Source organism: Perognathus longimembris, chromosome 18 (genome assembly GCF_023159225.1).
Source record: "Perognathus longimembris pacificus isolate PPM17 chromosome 18, ASM2315922v1, whole genome shotgun sequence".
Taxonomy (NCBI): domain Eukaryota; kingdom Metazoa; phylum Chordata; class Mammalia; order Rodentia; family Heteromyidae; genus Perognathus; species Perognathus longimembris.
Window position 1 is genome coordinate 41,181,553 of NC_063178.1, and position 25,065 is coordinate 41,206,617.

Sequence of the window (25,065 nt, forward strand, 5' to 3'; positions counted from 1 at the left end):
TATGTTTTTACATGCTATATTTTTCATATGTTTTGTTTCTTAAAATCTTTTTTTTTTTTTTTTGGCCAGTCCTAGGCCGTGACCTCAGGACCTGAGCACTGTACCTGGCTTCTTTTTTGCTCAAGGCTAGCACTCTGCCACTTGAATCAAACCCAGGGCCTCATGTATACAAGGCAAGCACTCTTGCCACTAGGCCATATTCCCAGCTCCTATTTCTTAAATCTTTATATATGTATATTTCATTTCACATTTCATTTTATTATTTCACATTTCCTTTCATTTTATTTAGTTCATTTCATTTTATTTCATTTCACTTTATTTCCTTTCCTTTTATTTTATTTCCTCGCCCCACCCCAGGCCCCAGGGTTTGAATCCCCAAGTCCTAGGCAAGAGGCAGGGGGAAAATGCCCAGAACTGCCCTGCCTGGGGCTGTGGGATGTCAGGCCTTACGCTGTGGCCACGCCCCCACTCCTGAGCCGCCCAGGTGGGAGCAGGGAGGGGGGGAAGGGGACATGCCCCCATGTCTGCTGGTCATACCCCATAGCTGAGCTGGAATTAAATTCCATAAAAAGAGAAATAAAATAAAATAAACTGAAATTAACTTCCATAAAATATAAGTGAAATAAAATAAAATGATATAAATGAAATAAAATGAACGGAAGTGAAATTAAACTCCATAAAACATAAGTTAAATATAATAAAATAAACTGAATTTAAATTCCATAAAATATAAATGGAGTAAAATAAAATTAAATAAACTAAAGTGATATAAAGGAAATAAAACCAACTGAGCTGGAATTAAATTCCATAAAAAATAAGTGAAAGTAAAATGATAAATGAAATAAAATCAACTGAAGTGAAATTAAATTCCATAAAACACAAGTGGAATATAATAAAATTAATAATATAAATTCCATAAAAATAAGTGAAATAAAATAAAATGATATAAACGAAATAAAACCAACTGAAGTGAAGTTGAAATTAGTCTGTAACTGGAATGAAATTAGATAAACGACACAAAATACACTAAAATAAAGGAAATGGAATCAACTGAGCTGAAATTATAAACTAGGTAAATAAATGCAATAAGACTCCTTCCCTCCTTCCTTCCCCTCCTTCCCTCCTTCCCTCCATTCTTTCCTCCTTCCATCCTTCCTTCCATCCTTCCCTCCATCCTTTCCTCCCCTCCTCCCTCCCCTGCTCCCTCCTGTCGGGCTCATTCGCCTCTCCCGGCGTAGGGTTCAAGGCTCTGCTAGGCTTCTCGCCACCCCCGTTTTCTCGTCCTCTCTCTTGGACACCCAGCCGGCAGATATCCAAGATGGGAAGGAGGAGTCAGGGCCGACCTCACGCGTGTGATTGTCTAACGAGAAAGCGTGCCCACCTCCTTACCGGTAAATAAAGTCAGGTGTACGCAAGTCTTGGAGAAAGCTTCTGGAGCCAACTGATTTATTAAGGCAGAGGTAAAGGGAGATGATAGAGGGAGAGGGTGATCGGCCAAGACGCCAATAGGCTGAAAGCTGTTACATGATCCCCTTGAGCTAACGTCACTCGAAAGCGCCGAGCCAGGGCGAGACAGGTAGGAGCCTGGGCTGGCGGGAGAGTTGGGGGCTGGGTGCAAAGCCAGTTCTTCTGGTTCCAGACCCAGAGAACGTAGCCTGCTTCTACATTTCCCTAGGGCTTGGGGGAAGGGCGTCAAGCCCCCCCATCAAGTCTAAAGGCTGGATCCCAACACCCTCCACCCTTGCAGGCATGTGCTGTGGTCACTAAGGAACTTCTCCCCATCTGAAGCCCATCCTGAAGCTTTCAGCTCTGCATATCAAAGGATTCTCCCCCCCCCCACTTCCCAGGGGTCCCCAACTTCCCATGGCTCTTTCTTGGCTTCCTCCTCCAACCCATGGCCCCCTCCTCTCCTTTCCCCCAATCCTGAAGGATGGAACTTCACAAACTCCTATCCATCCTGCCATGGCCCCAAGGCCTGTGCCCCTCCAGAAGCCTTTAGCTGTGAATGTCAAGGGATCCCCACTTCCCACCGACCCTGGACTTCCTCCCACTTCCTTCCCTGCTTCCTCCCAGAAGCCTGAGGCTTTGGGAAAAAGCTCAGGGACACGGCTCCCCCAACCCCCCTGTGGGGGAAGGAGAACAAAACTGGATAAAGAGGAAGAAGAAGCAGCAGCCAAGGCTTAGGGAGGAAGGTGAGGCCTTGAGGGGAACAAATGAGCCTGGGGTGGGAGTGAGGAGGGGGTTGGGGGAGGTAAAAGGTCGAGAGGGACAAAGTTCAGGGGGGTCTGGGGTCCTAGAGTCAGTCAGTGGTCATGTATGCCATACAATAGTTGATTATCATATAATTATCATAGGGTCAGTCAATTATCATATGATTACCATAGACACCGTCACAGCCAGTCAATTATCATATAATTATCATAAAGTCAGTCAAATGTAGATACCATCAGTCTATTATCATATAATTATCAAATATACAATCACAGAGTTGGTCAATTACCACATAATTATCATAGTCAGTCAATTATCATATAATTATCACAGATACCATCATAAAGTCAGTCAATTATCATATAATTATCACAGATACCATCATAGAGTCAGTCAATTATCATATAATTATCATAGAGTCAGTCAATTATCATATATACCGTCAAATAGTCACTGAATTATCATAATTATCATAGATACCATCACAGAGTCAATCAATTATATAATTATCATTATACTATCATAGAGTCAGTCAAATATCAGATACCATCAAATAGTCAATCAACTATCACATATACCATCACAGTCAGTCAATTATCACATAATTATCAGAGTCCATCAATTATCATATAATTACCATAGAGTCAGTCTATCATATCATTATCATATACCGTCAAATAGTCAATTGCCATTTAAGTATAGATACTGTCACAGTCAGTCAATTATCATATAATTATCATGGATACAATCAAATATTCAATTATCATATAGTTATCATAGAGCCAGTCAATTATCATATAGTTATCATTATATCATAGATACCATCACAGTCAGTCAATAATCATATAATTATCATTATACCATCATAGAATCAATTATCACATATACCAGCAAATAGTTATCATACAATTATCTATACCGTCAAATAGTCAATCAACCATCATATATATTGTCACAGAGTCAGTCCCTTATCATATAATTACCATAGATTCTGTCATAGAATCAGTCAATTATCATTATACATCCATAGTCAGTCAATTATCATATAATTATCAGAGTCAGTCCATTACCACATAATTATCATAGATACCATCATGGAGTCAGTCATTATCATAGATACAATTAAATAATCAATTATCATATAATTATCATAGAGTCTGTCAATTATCATACAGTCAATTATATAATTATCACACTGTCAGCCAATTATTGCATAATTATATAGTCACTCCATTACCATATCATTATATATACAGTCAAATACTCAGTCAATTTTATAGTTATTGAGTCAGACAATTACCCTATTATTTCCATTTTTAATACTTATTGCTATTATTATTTATTTGACTATCATTTATTATGCTTTCACAGTTGTTTATTATTATTATTTTATTATTATATTTGTAATTATCTATTATTTTTATTATTGCCTATTATTTCTATTATTCTCTATTGTTGTTATTATATATTGCTGCTTATTTTTATTTGTTGCCATCATTTTTGTTATTATTAATTAATTATAATGTACTAAGGGTGGTTTATTATCATTTACTATTATTTATTGCAATTATTTTTATTATTTTAATCAATGAGTTTCATTATTTATTTCATCATTATTTATTATTTATCGTTATTTATTCCAATCATTGCTTCTTTTTACTATTTATGGATATGGTTTATTATTATCCTTTAATTTTTACTGCTATTATTTTTATTAATTATGTATTGTTCTTGTACTTATTTTATTATTAATTATTATTCATGATCATCTATTTTTATTCTTTATTGTCATTTATTATTATTATTTACCATTATTGTGATTTGTTTTTCTTTTTATATGACTGCGTTTTATTATTGTTTATTGGTATAATTTTCATGGTTCATTTATTATTTATTTCTTACTATTTATTTTATTGTTAAATATTATTAACTTTTGTGTATTGTTATTATTTAGTGTTATTTATTATTATTTATTGTTACCTATTTCTATAATTATTTACTATTATTTATTTATTATTGTTATTATCATTATTTATTGCTATACATTTTAATAGTAAGTATTTACTGCTATTTCTAATTATTCACTTAATTCTTAGTTATTATTTATTACCATCTATTGTTATTTATTATTATGTACTGTGAATTATTTCCCTTTTTATTATTTACATTAATTATTATTTATTGATGTGATTTTTATTGTTGATTTATTATTATTATTTATTTCTTATGTTTGTTAACAATTATTTATAGTCTACTGTTATTAGTTATTTATTTTTTATCAATATTGCTATGATTATTTGTTTTTATTATTTGCTATCATTTGTTATTACTGATTAAATATTACTTATTATTAATTATTTCGTATTACCATTTCCTTTATTATTAACTGTTGTTATCTATTGCTATTTTTCTTGTTATTTATTATCGATTGTTATTTATCGCTATTATTATTAAATATTTTTGTTATTAATTATTATTATTTATCGATATGATTTTATTTTTGATTATTTATTTATTAATATTATTCATTAACTATTATTTTATGATCTCCTGTATTATGTATTATTTATTATCATTTATTGTTTATTGATATTACTTATTGCCTTAATATGTAATTGTTGAATATTTATTATTATTTCTATTATTATTATTTAGTGCTATCTATTATTATTTATTATTATCATTTATTGTTATTTGTTGCTATGAGTATTTACTTTCCTTATTTTTTATTATTTATTGCTATGATTTTTATTGTTGATTATCAGTATTAATTTCTTATGATTATGTGTTAGCTATTTATTATTATCCACTGTCATTTATTACTATCATTGACTGCTATTATAATTTACTTTTATTCTTATTTATTGTTTATTGCTCTAATTGTCATGGCTGATTCTTTGATATGTTTAACTATTTGTTTCTTTCTATTCATTTTATTATTATTACTTAGTTATGTATTGTTTTCATTTATTATCATTATCATTTATTGTTATTATTTTTGTCATTATTTATTATTATTTAGTGGTATCGTTTATTATTGATTATACATTACTTGCTTATATTTATTTCTTATTGCTGTTTATTATATTCTGAATCATTTATTGTTAGCCAGTGCTATTTTATCATTTATTATTATTCCTCATGGTTAGGAATTGCTATTATTATGGTTATTTATTGCTCTGATTTTTATGGTTGATGATTTTTTATGTATCCTTCTTTGCTTCCTATTATTATTGGTTTTGTTATTTATTATTTATTTTATTATCTGTTGTCATTATTTGTTATTGATTAGTTATTATTTAATTATGTGGGATGATGAGGATGAGGATGGTGAAGATGAAGATGATGAAGATGAGGATGAAGATGAGGATAATGAGGATAAAGGGGATGAAGATGTGGATGAGGATGATGAGGATGAAGGGGATAAAGATGAAGATGTGGATGGTGAGGATGAGGATGAGGAGGGTGAGGATGAGGATGGTGAAGATGATGAAGATGAGGATGAAGATGGTGAGGAGGAAGATGATGAAGATGAAGATGATGAAGTTGAGGGTGACGATGATGGGGATGAAGATGAGGATGGTGAGGATGAAGATGATGAGGATGATGAAGATGAGGATGAGGTTGGTGAGGAGGAAGATGATGAAGATGAAGATGATGTGATGAGGGTGAGGATGGAGAGGATGACAATGATGATGGTGGAAGTGGCAGTGGGTGGTAGGAAACTGAAATGACATAGCTCATTGTGGTTCTCCCTTTCTCTTCCTCCCCCTGCTCTTCCTCCTTCCCCTTCTGTCTCGGTTCCTCTTTCTGTCCTTGTGCCTGTCCCTCTTACTCTTCCCCCTATTTGTCTTCCTGCTTCCTCTTGTCCTTCTTCTTCCTCTTCCTCTCCTTTTCCTTCATCCCCGTCCCCTTGCTCCTTCCTTTTCCTCTCTTTCCACTTCTTTTTCTTCTCTTTCCTATTCGTCCTCTCCCTCTTCCGATCCTGCTTTCTCTTCCTCTGCCTCTCCGTGTTCTTCCTCTTCTTGTTTCTTTTTGTCTTTCCCACCTTCTTCCTCTGCCTTCCTCTTCCTCTCCTTTTCCACTTACCCTTCCACAAGTCCTTGCTTTTTCTTGTCTTGTTCTCCATTTCCTCCTGCTTTCTATACTTCCTCTTTCTCTCCATATTCCTCTTCCAATTTTCCCTTTCTGTCTCCTCCTTCTTGTTCCTCTGCTCTTCCTTCCCTCTCCCATCCTTCTCCTCCTGTTCCTCTTTCCCTCCTTTTCCTCTTCCTCTTCTTCCCCAACTCCTTGCTCTAATCATTCCTTTTCCTCTTCTCCTTTTCCTCCCCCTTCATCCTCATCGCCTCCCTCTTTCTCTCCTTTCCTTGCCTTTTCCCCTTTCCATTCTTCCACTCCTGTTTCCTCTTCCCCCTCGAATTCTTCTTCTGCTTCCCTTTCCTCTTCTTCTTCTTCTTCTTCTTCTTCTTCTTCTTCTTCTTCTTCTTCTTCTTCTTCTTCTTCTTCTTCTTCTTCTTCTTCTGCTTCCCCTCCCTATAACTCTTCCCTGTCTATTTCCTCTTCCTCTTCCACTGCTGCTTCCTGTTCCCCTTTTACCCTTGATTTCCTTCCTTTTCTTGTTCTCCTTCAGGTTCCCCTTCAACTTACCCGTCCCCTTGTTTTTCCCTTTTCTGTTCCGCTTCTGCTTCACATTCTGCTTCTTATTAGCCTTTCTCTTCCACTTCTACTTCCAGTCCTCCTTCTTCTTTCACTTCTAATTTCCTTCTATTTCTGATTCCATGTCTACTTCCACTGCTGATTCTGGTAAACCTCCCCCTTCCCCTTCCTGTTCCTCTTCTACTTCTGATCCCCTTCCGCTTTCTCTACTGCTTCCTCTTCTCTTCCCACTTACCCTCTCCTTCCTGTTCCTCTTCCACTTTCTTGTCCCCTTCCACTTCACATTCCCCCTTTACTTCCACTTCCACACCTACTTCCTCTTCTGCTTCCAACTACCCTCTACTTCCCTTTCCTCTTCCCCTTCTACTTCTTATTACCCTTCCAATTTTTCTTCTGCTTCCTCTTCCCCTTCTTCCCCTACTTCTTCCTGTTCTCCTTCCACTTCCTATTCCCATTCTGCTTCTACTTCCATGCCAACCTTCTCTTCCACTTCTGGTTACCCTTTCACATACGGTTCCCCATGTACTACCGCTTCATCTTTTGCTAATCCTTCTGCTTCCACATTCCCTTCAACTTCCTGTTCTACTTCCTGTTACCCTTCCACTTCCTATCACCCTTCTACTTCCACTCCCACATCTACTTCCTCTTCCAGTTCTGGTTATCCTTCTCCTTCCCATTACCCTTCTGCTTCTGCTTCCCCTTCTCCTTCCTGTTAACCTTCCACTTCCTACTCACCTTCCACTTCCTCTTCCGCCTGGCACATGTCAGTTCTGCCCGCTCATATCCGCAGCCACAGTGACCAGTGGCCTCTGCCTCATCTGTGGCCTTCCTGTCCTGTCCTCCGGGATGTGTCGCTTGTGCTCCGCCTGCTTCTGCTGCTGCTGCTGCTGCTACTGGGCAGCATCTCCACCCGGCAGCCCGTGACTCTGCTTCTGCTATGCCCCGGCCAAGCTCCACTGCACCTTCTGCGGCATCCGCACCATGCCCTGCACCCTGCCCGCCGACCTGGAGCACGTCAACGTTGGGTGAGTGAGCAAGGGGGGGTGGGCGAAGGGGGGTGTGCAAGCAGGTGTGCCCACAGGAGTCATTGTTGGGCTTGTATGACGCAGGCAGGCGTGCAGGGGATGGGTGTGAGTGTGCAAGGAAGATGTGACTGTGCAATGTATGTCAGTGTGCAAGGCACAGGTGAGTCTGCATGACAGGCATGTATAGAGGAGATGGGAGTGCAAGCCAGATGTGGGCGTGAATGTTAAAGTTGGTGAGTGTGCAAGGAAAGTGTGAGTGTGCATGATACATGGGAGTGTGCAACATAGGCATTTAGCCAGGTGATCGTCGTGCATGCATGACAAGCATTTGCATGTAAAAGTGTGTGAGTATATAGGGTAAGCGTGAGTGTGTATGGACACTGTGAGTGTGCACGACAGTTGTAGGTCGGTGTGTGCAACATAAGTGTCCATACACCAGAAAGGTGTGCATGTGTGAGATAGGTGTGTATGTGCACGATACATAGGTGTGCATGTGTAAGATATGTGTGCATGGGTGTGGGGCACACCTGGAAGTCAACTAGCTGGCCCCACCTGTTTCTCAGTCTTGGGGCTATGTGTGGCTAAGATGGCGGCGCCTAACAACAACACTCAGCTGCTACAAGTGTCTTTGGTTATAACCCAGAGGCAGTTCTGTGGACTGTGATGCCCCAGCTCTTCCGCCCTTATGGTCAGCTCATGCCTCCTCTTACACCCCTTCCCTTCCTGCTGATCTGATTGGCTCTTGTGCCTTATATTAGTTACATGTGTTTCCCTCAATAAACGAGATCTTGTGCTGACTTGACTCTCAGGCCATCTGACTGTCCTCTGGTGAGGGAGGGCTGGGTGCGGGCAGTCTGTCGACCCTTTCCTTTCTTGGCTCGTCTGGTCGGGACGTGCTTTTGCCGTCTCTCCCGCGGGTCGGGGGAGTGCAGGGGGCTAAAAACCCCGACACATGGGGGAATAGGTGTGCATATGCAAGATAGATAGGTGTGCGTGTGCAAGAGATTGGCGTCCATATGCAAGATGGGTGTGCATGCACATGATTGGCATGCATGTGTAAGAAAAGTGCGTGCAGGACATGGGCATACGTGTGTGACATGCCTGTGCCCATCTGAGATACGTGTGCACATGTGTTGTGATAAGTTCACGATGCATCACATTGTGTATGATCCCATACATTGTATCATGTAATGTAATTCCGAATCCTCATTACACAACATGTCATTTTATATATACATAATCATGACGTATAACATAGGATGTGTCATTATTATATCACACATATGCGTAAAATAATATAATGTATATAAAATCATAAATATTATACGTATATTACTATATATAACACACAATTACACATGTATATAATCATATGTAATACATATTATGTATAAGTGTATATACTATAATAAATAGTATATAATAACATATCTAATATGTGATGTATAATAACATAATACAACAAATAATATAATAACATAATACATAATATGTAATAACATAATACATTATATGTAATATATAAGAACATCATACATACTATAACATCATATAATACATAATATATAATATGTAATAACATATAATATGTAATATGTAATACATAATATATAACATAATATAGAATACATAATGTATAGCACATAGTAACATAAAATTTATAATATATAACATATGATACATAATATAAAATATCTAGTGACATAATACATAACAGAATAACAGAATAACATATAATACATTATATATAATATATAATACATAGTATATAATATAATATAATATAATATAAAATAACGTATAACATATAATGTATAATAATACATAATATATACTAACATAATACATAATATATACTATATAATAATATGTAATACATAATATATAATAGCATATAATACATAATATATAATATAAAATAACATATTATATATTATATAATATGTAATATCATAATACAAAATATATAAAGTGTAACATATAATACATAGTATATAATATATAATGTATAATATAATACATAAAATATCATATAATACATAGTATATAAAAACATAATACATAACATACTATTTTCTAATATATAACATAAACATATAACACTACGCACAAGGTGCAATCATGACGTTTCTGCAGTCACCCCATGATGTGTCAAGATACACTATTGTGTTACAGTAGTGGATTCTGATACAGGGCTGCACATTGGATGGATGAAAGAATGCGTGATCATATCACATGCAAACATATCATATATTATAAGGTAGTGTATATCACGTGTCCCCACGTATGAGATATAAAATACTATCATAATATGAATAGTCGTGTGCGTCATGTGGTTGGATCAATGACGTCACGTTGCAGTGGGATGCACATGACACTAATTATATAAGGATACATGATATAAATATAATGTTATAGACTATATAGATCATCTGATATATAATAATAATATAATACGTATGGTATAGAACATGTCACCAATAATATTATATAAAATATATGTGTTATAATATGAATAACATATCAAATAATATGATTATATGTAGTTATATCATATCGTCTATCACATTCCATCGTGATCTATGGTGGAATATTGTTTTTATTCTATGTAATATAAAATAATATAGAACCCATATGTATGATTCTATAGAATAATGTATTCATTCTGTGTTGAAAATACCACCCCGGGGAATCCATCCATAGACCGGAAATGGCTTCCAGGAAGTGAACTCTCTGAGAAGTGACTTCTGGGAAATGGGATCCAGGAAGTGGTTTCCAGGAAAAGGGTTCTGGGAAGTGGCTCCCGGGAAGTTAACTGTGAGGAGTAGGTACACAGAAGTGGCTTCCAGGAAGTTAACTCTGAGAAGTAACTTCTGGGAAATGGGTTCCAGGAAGTGGCTTCTGGGAAGTGACTTCCAGGAAGTGGCTTCTGGGAAGTGCAATTCGGAATCATGTTCTGGGTCGTGACTTCTGGGAAGTGGGCTCCAGAAAGTGGTTTATGGGACGTGACTTCTGGGAACTGGGATCCGGGAAATGAGTTCTGGGAACTGGGCTCAGAGATGTGGCTTTTAGGAAATGGAATCTGGGAAGTGGCTTCCTGGAAATGCGCCCCACATAAATCAATCTATGGAATTCTTCTCCGTGATATCAGGTTTGACATCCTCCAGGCCTTGTCAGAAACTTACTTCTCAGGTCTGTGGAATCTGGAGCTGTTCATGCTGCAAGGAAATGAGATCCAGGAAATCCCAGACGGTGCCCTGAGTGACCTCGAGTCACTGCAGGTAAGCAGAAAGGATAGGAGGAAGTGAGGGAAGAAGAGAAAGAAGGAAGGAAGGAGGGAGGAGGGATGGAGGAAGAGGAGGAAGGAGGGGAGGAAGGAAGGATGGAAGGGAGAAGGAAGGAAGGAGGAAGGAAGGAAGGAGGAAAGGAAGGAAGGAGGAAAGGAGTGCTTCTTGGCCATTGGTTTTTATCCAGTGCTCTTTGTCCAATGTTCCTTACATAGTGCTCCTGGTCTAGGGCTCCTTCCATAGTGCTCCTTTACCTGATTCTGGTGTAGCACTTCCCATACAGTGCTCCCTGTCCAGTGCTCCTCACAGAGTGCTCCTCACACAGTGCTCCCCCTCCCTACATGCTGAAGCTCAGCCACAACCACCTGCGTGCCCTGCTGCAAGATGCACTGTGCCAGCGCCGGGGCTGGAAATACTACAGCTGAACAGGAACCCGTGGGCCTGTGGGTGCCAAATGCAGTGGTTCCTGGGCTGGGGTGGACGGGGCACAGGTGAGGGGTGGACTCGGTGTACAGTACTCAATGCAAATACTCCTAAAACAGTGTTCAATGCAAATGCTCCTTGTACAGTGCTCCTTTGCAAATGCTCCCTGTGCAGTACTCATTGCAAATGCTCCTTTTACAGTGCTCATTGCAAATGTTCCATGCACTGTGCTTCTCTGCAAATGCTCCTTCTATACTGCTCATTACAAATGCTCCCTACACAGTAATCCTTTGCACATGCTCCTGGCACAGTGCTCAATGAAAATGTTCCTCACACCAGTGCTCTCTCCTGCCCCTCCCTGCCCCAACAGGCATCCTGCACTGCTGGAGGGACCGGGCCTCATCACCATCTTCCCCCTGTGCTGTCTGCACCACTTATGCAGCCCTGCATGGCATCAACATCTGTGATTTACCCAGCTGCCTGCCCTGCCACCATCCACTCATCGCCTTGTTTGTGTGGGATGCGAAGGTCAGAGGGGCGGAGGCCCAGGAGATGGAGGCCCAAGAGTAGGCCCAGGAGGCCAAAGTGTCGAGGCCCAGGAGGTGGAGGCCCAGAGTGTAGAGGCCAAAATGGAGGCCCAGGAGGTGGAGGCCCAAGTAGAGGCCCAGGAAGTGGAGGCCAAAATGGAGGCCCAGGAGGTGGACACCCAGGAGGTGGAGGCCCAACTGGAGGCCCAGGAAGTGGAGGTTCATGAAGTGGACGCCCTGGAAGTGGAGGCCTGTGTGAAGGGCAGGGAGTGAAGGCTCAGGGATGGAGGCCCAGGAGGTGGAGGCCTACATGGAGGCCCAGGAGGCCAAGGCCTCCCTGGCAGCCTTGCTTCCCACCCCATGGCCCATGGCTTTGTGTGTGGCCCATGCCCCCCTGCTGTCCCTCTGTCCTGCCTGGCCTGTCAGCTGCCTTCTGTCTGTGGCCTCTGCCGCCTGGCGCCAGACCATGCAGAGACCTCGGTGGAGGCCAAACTGCGCTGCCCGTGGATGGCGAGGCCCTGGTGCATGTGGGAGCTGCTGGCACAACTCACTGAGGACCCTGTGACTCTCACACGCATGGACGGATGGACGGGGCGATGGAATGGATGGGGCCTACATGTCCTATGAAGTCTTGGCACACCTCACTGAGACATGGGATCACATGGATGGATGGATGGACAGATATGATGTGGCCTACTGTGCTTTTGCATATCCCACCGACCCCGCAATGACTGTGACATCTATGGATGGTTGGATAGAGGGATAGGCTGTGGCCCACAAAGCTAAGCACACCCCACTAAGGGACCAGCACACATGGATAGAAGGAGAGAAAGATGGGCTGTGGCCCACAAGGCACACGAAGCATTGGCACACCTCACTGAGACACATACACCCCTGGGCTGATGGACTAAAAGACTGGATGCGGCCTATGAGCACATGAAGCCTTGGGACACACCGCTGAGATTCCTGTGGGTTTAACACAGTTGGATGGACAGATACCAGGGCTGTGGCCCACATAGCCTTGGCTCATCCCACTGAAACACGGAAATGTGCGGACCAGTGGACAGATAGATGATCTGCAGCCTACAAGGCCCACGAAGCATTGGTACACCCCACTGAGACCTGGGAAAGTGAGGGCAGTCAGCTCAATGCCATGGCTGAGACCCATGAAGCCCTTGCACACCCCACTGAGAGTTGGACATGTGAAGATGGATGCCAGGACTGTGTCCTACACAGCCCTCACATACCCCATGTGAGATTAGTGCACGTGAATGGACAGACACCATGGCCGTGGCCTGCAAAGCCTTGGCACACACCACTGAGGCATGGGAACATGCAGGTGGATATCCAGACAGACAGGCCGTGGCCCACAAAGCCCTTGCACACCCCACTGAGACTCGTGTGAATTAACATGCATGGATGGGCGAACAGACACCATGATGGCGGTCTACAAAGCCTTGGCACACCCCACTGTGGCACGGATGTGTGTGGGTGCATGGGCAGACAGACAGCCTGTGACCTACATGGCACACCAAGCCTTAGCACGCCCCACTGAGAGTCTTGTAACTTTCAACCACATGGATGAATGGACAGATGCCAGGGCTGCAGTCTACAAAGCCTTGGCACGCCCCACTGAGGCACAGGCAGGCGTGGGCCAATGGACAGATGGGCTGCAGCCTACAAGGCCCACAAAGCCTTGGCACACCTCAGTGAGGTACGGAGACGCATGGACAGACAGATGTCCACCATGATGATGGACCACAAAACCTTGGCACACCCCCTGAGATGCAGACCTTCCTGAATGAATGGCCAGATGCCATGGCCACAGCACACGAATCCCTCACACACCCTACTGAGATGGCGACACGTGGGCAAATGGGCCGAGGCCCACGAAGCCTTGGCACACCCCACTGATACACCGACTTGTGTAGATGGATGATCAGACTCCATGATGGTGGCCTACAGAGCCTTGGCACACCCTGCTGAGAGACGGAGACATGAGGACAGATGACTGGATGCCATAACCATGGCCTACACTGGCCCCCATGGGTCTGGCCTGCGCATGTGGGTCTTGGCACCTGCCTCAGCCCTCATGTGGATGTGCCCACCCTCTGTAGACATCTGGCTGGACCTCAGGAGGAGCACTGTGGGCGGAGTCCAGCTGGCATGTTTGGCGTGCATGCAGGTGGTGGCCAGCGGGGAGGAGGAGGAGGGTTAGTGGGTGATGATCAATGAGGAGGAGGAGGAGGAGGAAGATGGTGTCCACGCTGTGGGCGAGGGGGAAGTGGTGATGATGCGGTGTCACGTGGCAGTGGCAGGGGGCGTGGGGTGTGCCAGTGCGGTGTGGATGCTGCCCAATGGGAGCATGGTGAGAGGCCCGAGTGGCAGAGGCCTGGACCATGGAGGCCCAGACCATAGAGGTTCAGACAGTGGAGGCCGAGACAATGAAAGCCCAGACAATGGAGGCCAAGACAGTGGAGGCCGAGACCAAGGAGAACATGGAGACCGAGGCCACGGAGGCCCAGACAGTGGTGGCCTAGAGAGTGGAGGCTGAGACCAGGGAGACCATGGAGGCCAAGACCACAGAGGCCCAGAGAGTTATGGCCAAACCAAGGAGACCATGGAGGCCAAGACAGTGGAGGCCTAAACAGTGGAGGCAGAGACTATGAAGGCCAAAACCATGGAGGCCCAGACCATGGAGGCTGAGACCATGGCAGCCGCAAACACCAAGTCCACGATGGTTGAGACCATGGAGACCGAGATCTTGAAGGCTGAGACCTAAAAGACCAAGACCATTGAGGCCCAGACAGTGGAGGCTGAGACTATGGAGGCTGAGACCTTGGAGGCCCAGGCAGTGAAGGCTGAGACCACAAAGCCCCCAAACACCAAGAATGTGAAGACCAAGACCACAAAGACTGAGACCACAGAGGCCCAAACATTGCAGGGCCAGCCCTTGAAGGCCCAATCTGTGGAGGCCAGACCTTGCAGGCCCACACAGTGGAGGCCCATCCCTTGGACACCCACACAGTGGAGGCCCAGGCCATGGAAGCCCAGCCCTTGGAGGCACAGGCAGTAGAGGCCCAGGCCATGGAAGCTGCATGGCGCTCTCCGATGGAGGCCAGCGCCTCCACCTCCATGCCATGTGCTTCTCGAACTTGGGCTGGTTCTGCGCATGGCCTGTGCAGGGTTGGCCATGGCGCGCCATGCCCACTGCCTCCTCATCCTTCCTCGACCCCAACTGGAGGCCCAAGTGGAGGCCCAGATGGTGAAGGCCCGGACAGTGGAGGTTGGGTGCACCTTATGCCTGCCCTGCAAGGTCCGGCTGACTCCGCCCCCTGCATGGCATGGATCCTTCGGAACGCCACATCCTGGCTGCCATGGCCAATGCTTCCTGTGCCTCAGTTGGACCAGATGGGACCCTGACCATTGAGGATATCCGTGATGGGGACGGAGGCTGCTATGCGTGCATGACCGCCAACTGTGTGGGCCAGGCCCGGCGGGACATGGAAGTCGCTGTGGAGGCCCACGAGGTGGAGGCCCGGGGAGGATGATCAAGGGTGGAGATCTGGAGAATGGATGCCTGGGGTGGAGGATCCAGGGTGGATGCCTGGGACAGAGGAGGATTGAGTGTAGAAGCCCAGAGTGGAAAAGTGGAGGCCCAGGACAGAGAAGGATCACAGGTGGAGGCCCACAGAATGGGATCCTCAAACAGAGGATTGAGGGTAGAGGCCTGGGATGGAGGAGGATTGAGGGTAGAGGGCCTGGATGGAAAAGTGGAGGCCTGAGATGGAGGAGGATCAAGGGTGGAGGCCCAGGATGGAGGAGGATCGAGGGTGGAGGCCCACAGAATGGAGGCCCAGATCACAGGATCAAGGGTGGAGGCCCAGGATGGAGGAGAATTGAGGGACGAGGCCTGCAGAATGGAGGTCTGGAAAGGAAGATTGGGTTGCAGGCCTGGGATGGAGGAGGATTGAGGGTGGAGGCTCATGATGGAAATGTGGAGGCCCAGAACAGAGGATCAAAGGTGGAGGCCTGGGTCTTAGGACCGAAGGTGGAGTCCTGGAGGAACAGGCTGACATGATTTTGAGGCCCGGGGTCTTCAGCCTGAGCAGTAGGCCTACATCCTGGTGCAGGTGCAAGGCTGCCACGTGACCTCCACTACCTCAGCCTCCACCACCTCAGCCTTCACCCCTATGGCCTCCACCACCCAATCTCCATCGTCCTTCGAGGAGGAAAAGGATGGGCCATCTGTCTCAGTTTCCTCTGTGAAAGGCCCAGGTAATGAGGGCCCCCAGGCGACCCAGGCATCGCCTCCATGTCTGGGGCCTCCAAGTCCCCAGCCTTCACTCCTCCAGCCTCCATTCCCCTGGCCTCCATTCCTCTGGCCTCCATGTTTCTGGCCTCCACATCTGGGGTTTCCATCCCCTGGCCTCCTCTTCTCCAGCCTCCACATCTCAGTCCTCCATTCTTCCAGCCTCCATGCCTGGGGCAATGACAGCTTCGCTTCCCAAGGCCTCCATGCACAATCCCGCCCCTGGCAGTCCTCTGCCTTAGTTTCCCTGCGTGTCCTGGCTCATGGCCAGGCCCCCAGCTGCCGTGACCATGGCTGTGGACGCCAATGTCACCCTGCCCTGTGCGGCCGCTGGACATGCCGTGCCTTGCGTGACTTGGACCAGGCTGCATACTGGTGGGTGCCTCAGTTTCCCCCTCCCCCCTCCCCTTCTGGGGGAGATGGAAAGGGGGAAGGTCAGAGGGCAAGGGGAGGGAGGTGGACGGGGTCAGGGGGGAGTGTCACTCGCTCTACTCACTTACTCTCTTTTCCTCATGGATTTGTTCTTCTGTCTGTCTGTCTGTCCATCTGTCTCCTTGTCTGTCTGTCTCATTGTCTGTCTGTCTTTGTGTCTGTGCATGTGTCTCCCTGTCTCTTTGTCCATCTGATCTGTCTCATTGTCTGTCTGTGTCTGTCTGCCTCCCTTTCTGTCTCTGTGTCTGTCTTCTCTGCATCCCTGTGTCTTTCTGTCAGTCAGTCCATCAGTCTGTCTGTCTCCCTGTGTCTGTCTGTCTTGGTGTCTGTCTGTCTCCATGTGTCTCTGTGTGTCTCTCAGTCTGGCGATCAATCTGTCTGTCTGTCTTGAGTATCTGTTGTCTGTGCCTCTGTCTCCGTCTGTCTGTCTGTGTCTCTGTCCATCTGCCTCCCTGTGTCTCTGTCTATCCCATGATTGATCTGTCTGTCTGTGTCTGTCTCTTGATCTGTGTGTCTGTCTGTGTCTCTGTGTCTGTCAGTCAGTCCATTGGTCAGTCCATCTGTGTGTGTGTCTGTGTATGTCTGTTTGCCTCCCTGTCTCTCTGTCTATTTGACTATTGATCTGCCTGCCTCCCTGTCTGTCTGTCTGTTTGTCTGTGTGTGTCTGCCGTTGTCTCTGTGTCGGTGTCTGAATCTCGGCCAGTGTGTCTGTCTGTGTCCCTGTATCTGTCTGTCAGTCAGGCTGTCTGTCTGAGAGTCGATCTATCCGTGTGCCTGTCTGTATTGAGGTCTGTCTGTCTGTCCCTCTGCATCTCTGTGACCTTCTTTCTGCTGGTCTGTCAGTCTTACTTTCTGTATCTGTCTGTCCAGCTGTGTGTCAGTCTGTCTGTATGTCCCTGGGCCTGTCTATCTATATCTATGTCTCTCTGTCTGTTCCTTAGTCTATCCAATGATCGATCTGTGTGTCCCTCTGTGTCTCTGTCTGATGATCTGTCTGTCTGTCTCCGTGTCTCTCTATGTGTCTCTGTCAGCCTGAAGATTGATCTGTCTCCCTGCCTGTCTGTGTATCCATAATCTGGGCCTCTGTGTCTGTCTGTCTCTGTGTCTGTGACCATCTGTCTGTATCTCTGTGCCCTTCTGTCTGTCGTTCAGTCAGTCAGTTGGTCTGTGTGTGTGTTTGTCCAGGCATGTCTGTGTCTGCATCTGTCTCTGTCTCTGTGTCTGTCTATCTGAATATCGGTTGCTCTGTCTGTCCGTGTCTCTGTGTCTGTGTCATTCTGTCTGTCTGTCTGTCTGTATCTTTGTCTGTCTGTCGGTCGGTCAGTCCCTCTGTCTGTGTCTCTGTCTGTCTGTGGACAGATGGACATGTGGACGCCCAATGCGTGGTGGTCCATCCCTCCATCCTTCCACCCGTTGGTCTGTCCATCCCCACCCCAACCCCGACAAGGTGCTGACCCTGCTCGCCTGCTCCCTGCAACTCTCCATCCTCCCTGATGGCTCCCTCGTCCTACACAGGGCCTGGGACCAGGATGCCAGTGACTTTGACTGCGTGGCGGCCAACCACCACAGCCACGACTGGGCCCATGCGGCCCTGTGCCCATCTGGGGTGGACACCATCAAGGATGCCACCATAGACACCGTGGACACCACAGACACCACCGAGGACACGGTGCACTCCATAGACACAACCATGCATGCTGCTGATGTCACAGACAATGTCGTAGACACCGTGGATGCCATAGACACCACCGTGGATGACGTGGACACCATAGACACCACTGTGGGCACTGTGGATACCATAGACACGACCGTGGACTCCACCACACACAACATGGATGCCACCAAGGATGCCATAGGTGTCACAGATGATGCTGAGGACACCAGGGATACTGTGGACATGACCATGGACCCCGTGGAAGCTGTGTCACAGACACCAGCATGGATGCCATAGGTGTCACAGACGACAAAATGGACACCTTAGAAAACACCATGGACACAACTGCTGTGAGTGTCAATAAACCAAGAGCCATGCAGGACAAAGCCATCCCCAAAGGCTCCCCATAAGCCAGGAAACATGGAGCTCTTTGGAGGCACTGTTTTTTCTGTGTGTTGGCATACTGGTGATCTGGGAGCTTCACACACTGCTCCATATCTGTTGATGAAATCATATAACTGTCAGTCCGTTTTCAATACTTAAAAGGAAATTAGAAAATCCCTGTCTAGAGGTAAATCTAACATGTGAATACTTATGAGCATAGAAGTAAATATTACTTTATATTTTCAGCACTATTACTATTTCTTTATTATGCTGTCACATTCATTCCTACATTTTCCTGTTTTCAGTTTGATTGAAAGTTCTTTTTGTTACCAGCACTGACTATCACATGTATTATTTCTTGCAAGTGCTAATCTGCATGGTGTACATTTCCATGGTAATTCTCAGTCTTGTGTGTACTACTCAAGCTCTTCATCCAACACTATGAACAGTAAAATTTGAAAGTCCCTGTATGTCTATTTGCATTATAAATAAGACCCCTGTAGCTCTTTGTTGCAGTTGTTATATTTGTGTCTTATACTTGTGTGTAAAGTGGAGAGCGGGGCAGAGAATCAAATGGTTCTTCGAAGCTCTAAATTCATGCTGTGCACAATATTTGTGCCTGCTTGTTACACAAAAAACAATGCATGGGACTTGCTTTGTTATAAGAACATTTCTGGGCACTAGGAATTAAAAATGTGCAAAATCTCTGTTTTCTTTGTAGTCTAAAGATAATTGAGAAGAACATGGAGACCTTGTTGTTACAAAGGCTTTGCTTGTAATGTGATAGAAGTTAGCCTTACATTACTGAGTATTTGAATAAACATGCAGAAAATAGGAAAAAAAATCAATCCTAAAAGGATTTCAGTTCCCATGAATTATATTTCCAGGAACAATGTCATCCATTTTTGGCAATTAAATTACCAAGTGAAGGAAGAATTTGATGTTGCAATTGTAATGAACAACTTTTGCATTGCATGGATTGAAGGATACTAGAAGAGACTATGAATTCCTGCCTAAGTCATGCACTTACCTGTCACATTAGCCATCTCATTTTCTGAGCAAGGAGTGCAATCAAAGCAACCTTTCCATCCTGAGGGGATTTCCTGAATCCAGGATAACAACTCTCACTGCAGTCAGAGTGAGGAGGTTAAGAAAAATCAGATATGTATCAATAAATGTTCAAAGTTCTACCTAACAATTCAAAATTTCATTATTTTAAAGAATAAGATGATTAAGCTTAGCATTTCTATGCAAATAAACTATACTCTGCTGCTAATTTCCTTTCCTCATGCAAAATCACTTGATCTCCAGCAGGCTTGTGCAATTAGACGTTATTCACAAAAGGGTGCAGCTAAAAGCGATATATCATCTTATGGTGAAGTGCATCCCACAGTTAAGATGGAAAACTTGGTCTAAGAAAAGCTCCTGATTGCCTTTAATTTCTGATTAAGAATTAAAAAATAGCAGAGATAATTAATGAAGTCTTGCAGAAGAAATTATATGGGATAATACATAATCAAAATAATCACTCAACAAAGATGTAGAAGGCCTCTTTTCAAGAGAAATCAATTCTATGTAAATAGTCATGAATGAGACAATTCTCAGTTGCCTAGCTACAGTTTTTAAAGGTAACTACTTTAGAAATGTATATAGTTGGAAGTGGTGCTGTGGCTCAAGTGGTAGAGTGCTAGCCTTGAGCTGAAGAGCTCACGGACAGCGCCCAGGCCCAGAGTTCAAGCCCCATGACCAAAAAAAAAAAAAAAAAAAAAAAAAAAAGAAATACTAGAAATAGGCCCAGTGTTCAAGCCCCATGACCAAAAAAAAGAAATACTAGAAATGTATATAGTTTGAGCATGGTAAAAATTTGAAATGTAAAGTACAATGAATGTAGATATTTATTTTAAAATATCAATAATTTAGCAGATTATCTTTTCTAATATTTATGAAACTCATAAAGAACAGGTTAATTTATAATTTTAAAAACATTGGCATGAGCATGTTAAAATTATTTGTAAGTAAAATTTATGGAAAGATGGATTATATTTTGTCCCTTTACTGGTCTAGTTTTCCTTAAAACCAAATAAACATGTCTAGAGAACCTCACTGATATTCAAATAAGTATAATTTGTTAAGTTTTGGAAAAATACTTCAATTACTTGATTTTTTTTACTGAACGAGTCTTCTCTAGAAGTGTTTCCTCATGATGAGTGCCATTCAAAACAGAATACCTTACCTGTGCAAGAGAAAGCACTCTCTTTTACTTTTTCCCCTTGTTTGCACTTCTGTTTGATGAGGAAGCATCTCATGGAGAGCCTGGGCCACAGCATACACAGCATTGTATATATTGTAACTGTGTCCAGACATAGTCACAACCAAAATGTGCCCAGGCAACCAATCTAAAGAGGAATCATAAGGGCAGTTCTCCCACATGACACAATTAGACTCAGAATCTGAGTCTAAAAGACAACCTAGCAAGGAAAAGTCTTCTGGGTATTTAGAAAGGTTAACTGCATTAACAAAATCTGTGAATCCAGAAACATCTGGGTGATAGTGTGAAAAAATAAGAGGTACATGTGAAGAATCTAGCATGAATTATCAATTTCTCCAGGTTAAATCTCACTGTGAGTTCATGATGCAAACATGGTTTTTTATAAAAATTTTCTCAACATACATTATTAAATATAATAGGGATTCATTATCACCATACATGATGAGGACATTTGCTGAAGATTTATTAATCTGGGTATAATGTGCCTTCATTTCCAGCTGAAGCGAAGCACTAAGAGACCATGGCACTGGTAATCAATGTATCCTTTGGAGCCATCTGATAGAGAGCAGAAAACGAGTTACGGTCATTCAGGGCGTAATAATAAGTTCCAAAAGTAAGCTAAAGGGAATGAATATTTTATGTTCCATAAATGATAAATTTGCATCTATTACAATGCAGTCATGTATATTATATAATTATTTGAAGAAGGTTAACAGAAGGTTTTCCTTGTAATTAAAATACATTTTGTTTTTATTTTATAGTTTTACATTTTTTTTTGTCTTTTGGGGGGGTTGTTTTTCTCAAAGTCATGGGGCTTCAACTCGGGACCTGGGCTCTGCCTCAAACCCTCTTGGTGCTCAATGCTAGCGATCTAGTACTTGAACCACAGTGCCACTTGTGATTTTTCTGAGTAATGTATGGGAGATAAAGGTCTCAGGAACCTTTCTGCCTTGGCTGCCTTTGAACTGAGTACCTCAGATCTCAGTCTACTGAGTAATTAGGATTAAAGGCACCCAAAGTAAATTTTGTGAAATGTTTGCACAATGTGTTTGTGCAATGGCTCTTGAACTTCTCACTATTCCCACCAATTTCTTCCATTTATACCAATCCCACCCATCCCTTTACTTTCCTAGTTCCATTTTCACATGTGTACATTGAATCTTAATTTTACTTGCCCATCCATCTACTCAATATTTCTCTGCCCCCGTCCACATCCCCTCAACTCCTATACCCCTCAGACAATATATGCTTCAGCTTTCAGAGGTTTATTTTTCATATTGGAAGTTAGTTGATCAGAAATATTATACCATTTAATTTTACCTGTATGTATACCATAGTTTAGTTAAACTGGCCATGTATACATACATGTTAACGGATATGTGTTACATATTTTTCATATTTCATGTTCTCCCATTTTAGATCAAATATTACATGTTTTCACATTTCATAGCTAAGATTACATATGACAGAACACATATCTCCTTTATTCGCCCAACTTAATTCATTCATCATGTTTTGCACATAAGCATGAATGTATGTATGTACTATTACAGGGCCACAAACTCAGGGCCTCATGCACCTCTTGGCTTTTTCCCTCAAGGCTAGTTCTCTAACACTTGAACCACATATTATTTCCTGCTTTTTGCTTGTTAATTGGGGATAAGTTTCCTGAGGAGCTACAATTACAACTGTGAGCCATCCAGCTCAATATATCTTCACACTTTAAAGACATTTTCAGTTTCTTGATTTTTAAAGAAAATTATTGATGTCTTAAAACTCCAGTTAATTCACTTTTCTGCTAAAAATTTCCATTACTTTTACCAAACCATTTGGACAATAAATATCCAATTATCTTTAATAGTTCATTTTTTATATCCCAAAATTTGATAGATCCTTTAATCCAGCATTTTCCTTTCATTTCTTACAAAACCTGAAGTGGCATCAAATTAGACATTTTAAAGTATTCCCCCAATGTTTCCCAGTCTCACCTGAGGAAACTGGAGAGGTAAAGCAGTGTCCCAATCTGGATAGATTTGAATCCTGATGGTCCTGTCAGTACTTTTATAGCCTTGCTCTCTCTAGTACAGGAGTAGTTTGGGATCTTGTACTTCCCAAAGAGGCAAATGAAGCGAATTTTAAATGTTGTCAAAGTTCCATATTGAACATCATAGATATCAAATCCCAGAGCCAAGTTGTATAAAAGAGCAGGGGTTTTGTTGATCTCTTCAATAGCAAAAGCCAAGGCCAAAACAAACTGGTAGTTCTTGAAGATAAACCCATGTTGAACATAGACATTTAAGAGGAGTGTTTCAAAATTTAGGTCTTTGAAAGACTGAGTGCTTGCTTCTCTTCCAATGAATATATTAGGAGATTACCCCCAATTGGGATGGAAGACGAATTTACTGCGTGATGCTTATATATAGGGTTAACCAGCTTTTTCATTAGTTGAACCTTCTATGTTTTATTAATTATCTTATTCATTTATTTCTGATTTAATTTTTATTGTGATTCAAGGTTTGGCTGGTTTCTGCTTTTCTAAGATGTTGAGGTGCATCAATGAAGTGTTGGTTTGAATTTTCACCAATTACTTGATGTAAGCCCTCAGAGCTTCTGAATAATAGGTTTTGAAATGTTACTTAGGAGCTGGAATTTTCATGTTTATTTTTATTAAATTCCATAAATGTTTGAATTTCCCTTCTAATCTCCTTGATGATCCACTGGTCATTCAACCATGTGTTGTTCAGTCTCCAATAGAGAGTTTTCTACAATGGCATTTGCTGTTGAGCTCTAATTTTATTCCATTGTGGTCTGATTGGATGCAGGGGATAACTTCAATCTGTTAAAAAAAATCTGTGGGTTTTCTTTGTGGCCTAACTCTGGTTTATTTTGAAATATATTCCATGAGCTGCTGAAAAGAATGCATATTATAATACTGTTTGGTGAAAGAATCTGTGCATGTCTGTTAAGTCTAGTTGATTGATGTAGTTATTTAGGTCTGTTGTTTATTTGATTAGATTTCGCCTAGATGAACTATCCAGCGGTAATAATAACTTTTTGAAATTGACAACAATGTGTTTTGAACTATGTATACTTTTAAGTTAAGTACTATATATTCGATGGAGTTGTGTGCTGCAGTGTTTGGTGTGTAGATATTTAGAATTGTCATATCTTCCTGTAGGGCTTAGTTGTACTCGTTTTATTGTTAAAAATTGACAATCAGATGAAAGCATTGAGGGTTTCAGGTAAGGTTAGGATGGAGGTTGTAGTTTTCCAGAGTTTGTTTGCATGGGAGGGGTACCAGTTTCAGAGTAGTTAGAGGAGAAAAGGGAAGAGAAGACAGGGAATTAGTGTGATGGAGGATATAAATGAGGGAGAGGAAGAAGGAGAAGAGGAGGAAAGAAAAGGAAAAGGCTGAAAGTGAACTATTGAACTTGTGGGGTAGGTGTGTGTTGGGAGGCAAAAACTGGGAGCGATTGAAGGAAGAGATGGCAAAAAGACATGTACTCTTTACCTGACTTATATAACTTTAATTACACTGTACTTCTCCTTTACAATAATAATATAAAAATCTAAAAACAAGTGTAATAAGGTAATCTACGCACATGGAAGCTAAAATAAAGCAGTAGTATCTGTAATATATTACATCAAATAGACTTTCACTAAAACATCAAATCTGGAATGTTTTTAATACCATGATAAAAAGGATTAAATGAACAAAATGAAATAGTTCTAAGGATGTATTTGCATACTATTCAAGCATTGAACTGCATTAGCAGTTAGGTAGTCCTCAGTACACCTGTAGTTGAAGGCTTTTTGTAGAGAAATTCCAGACTGTATCAATAGGGAGGCATCAGAATTAAATTTCAGCTTCCTTGATTAGATGAG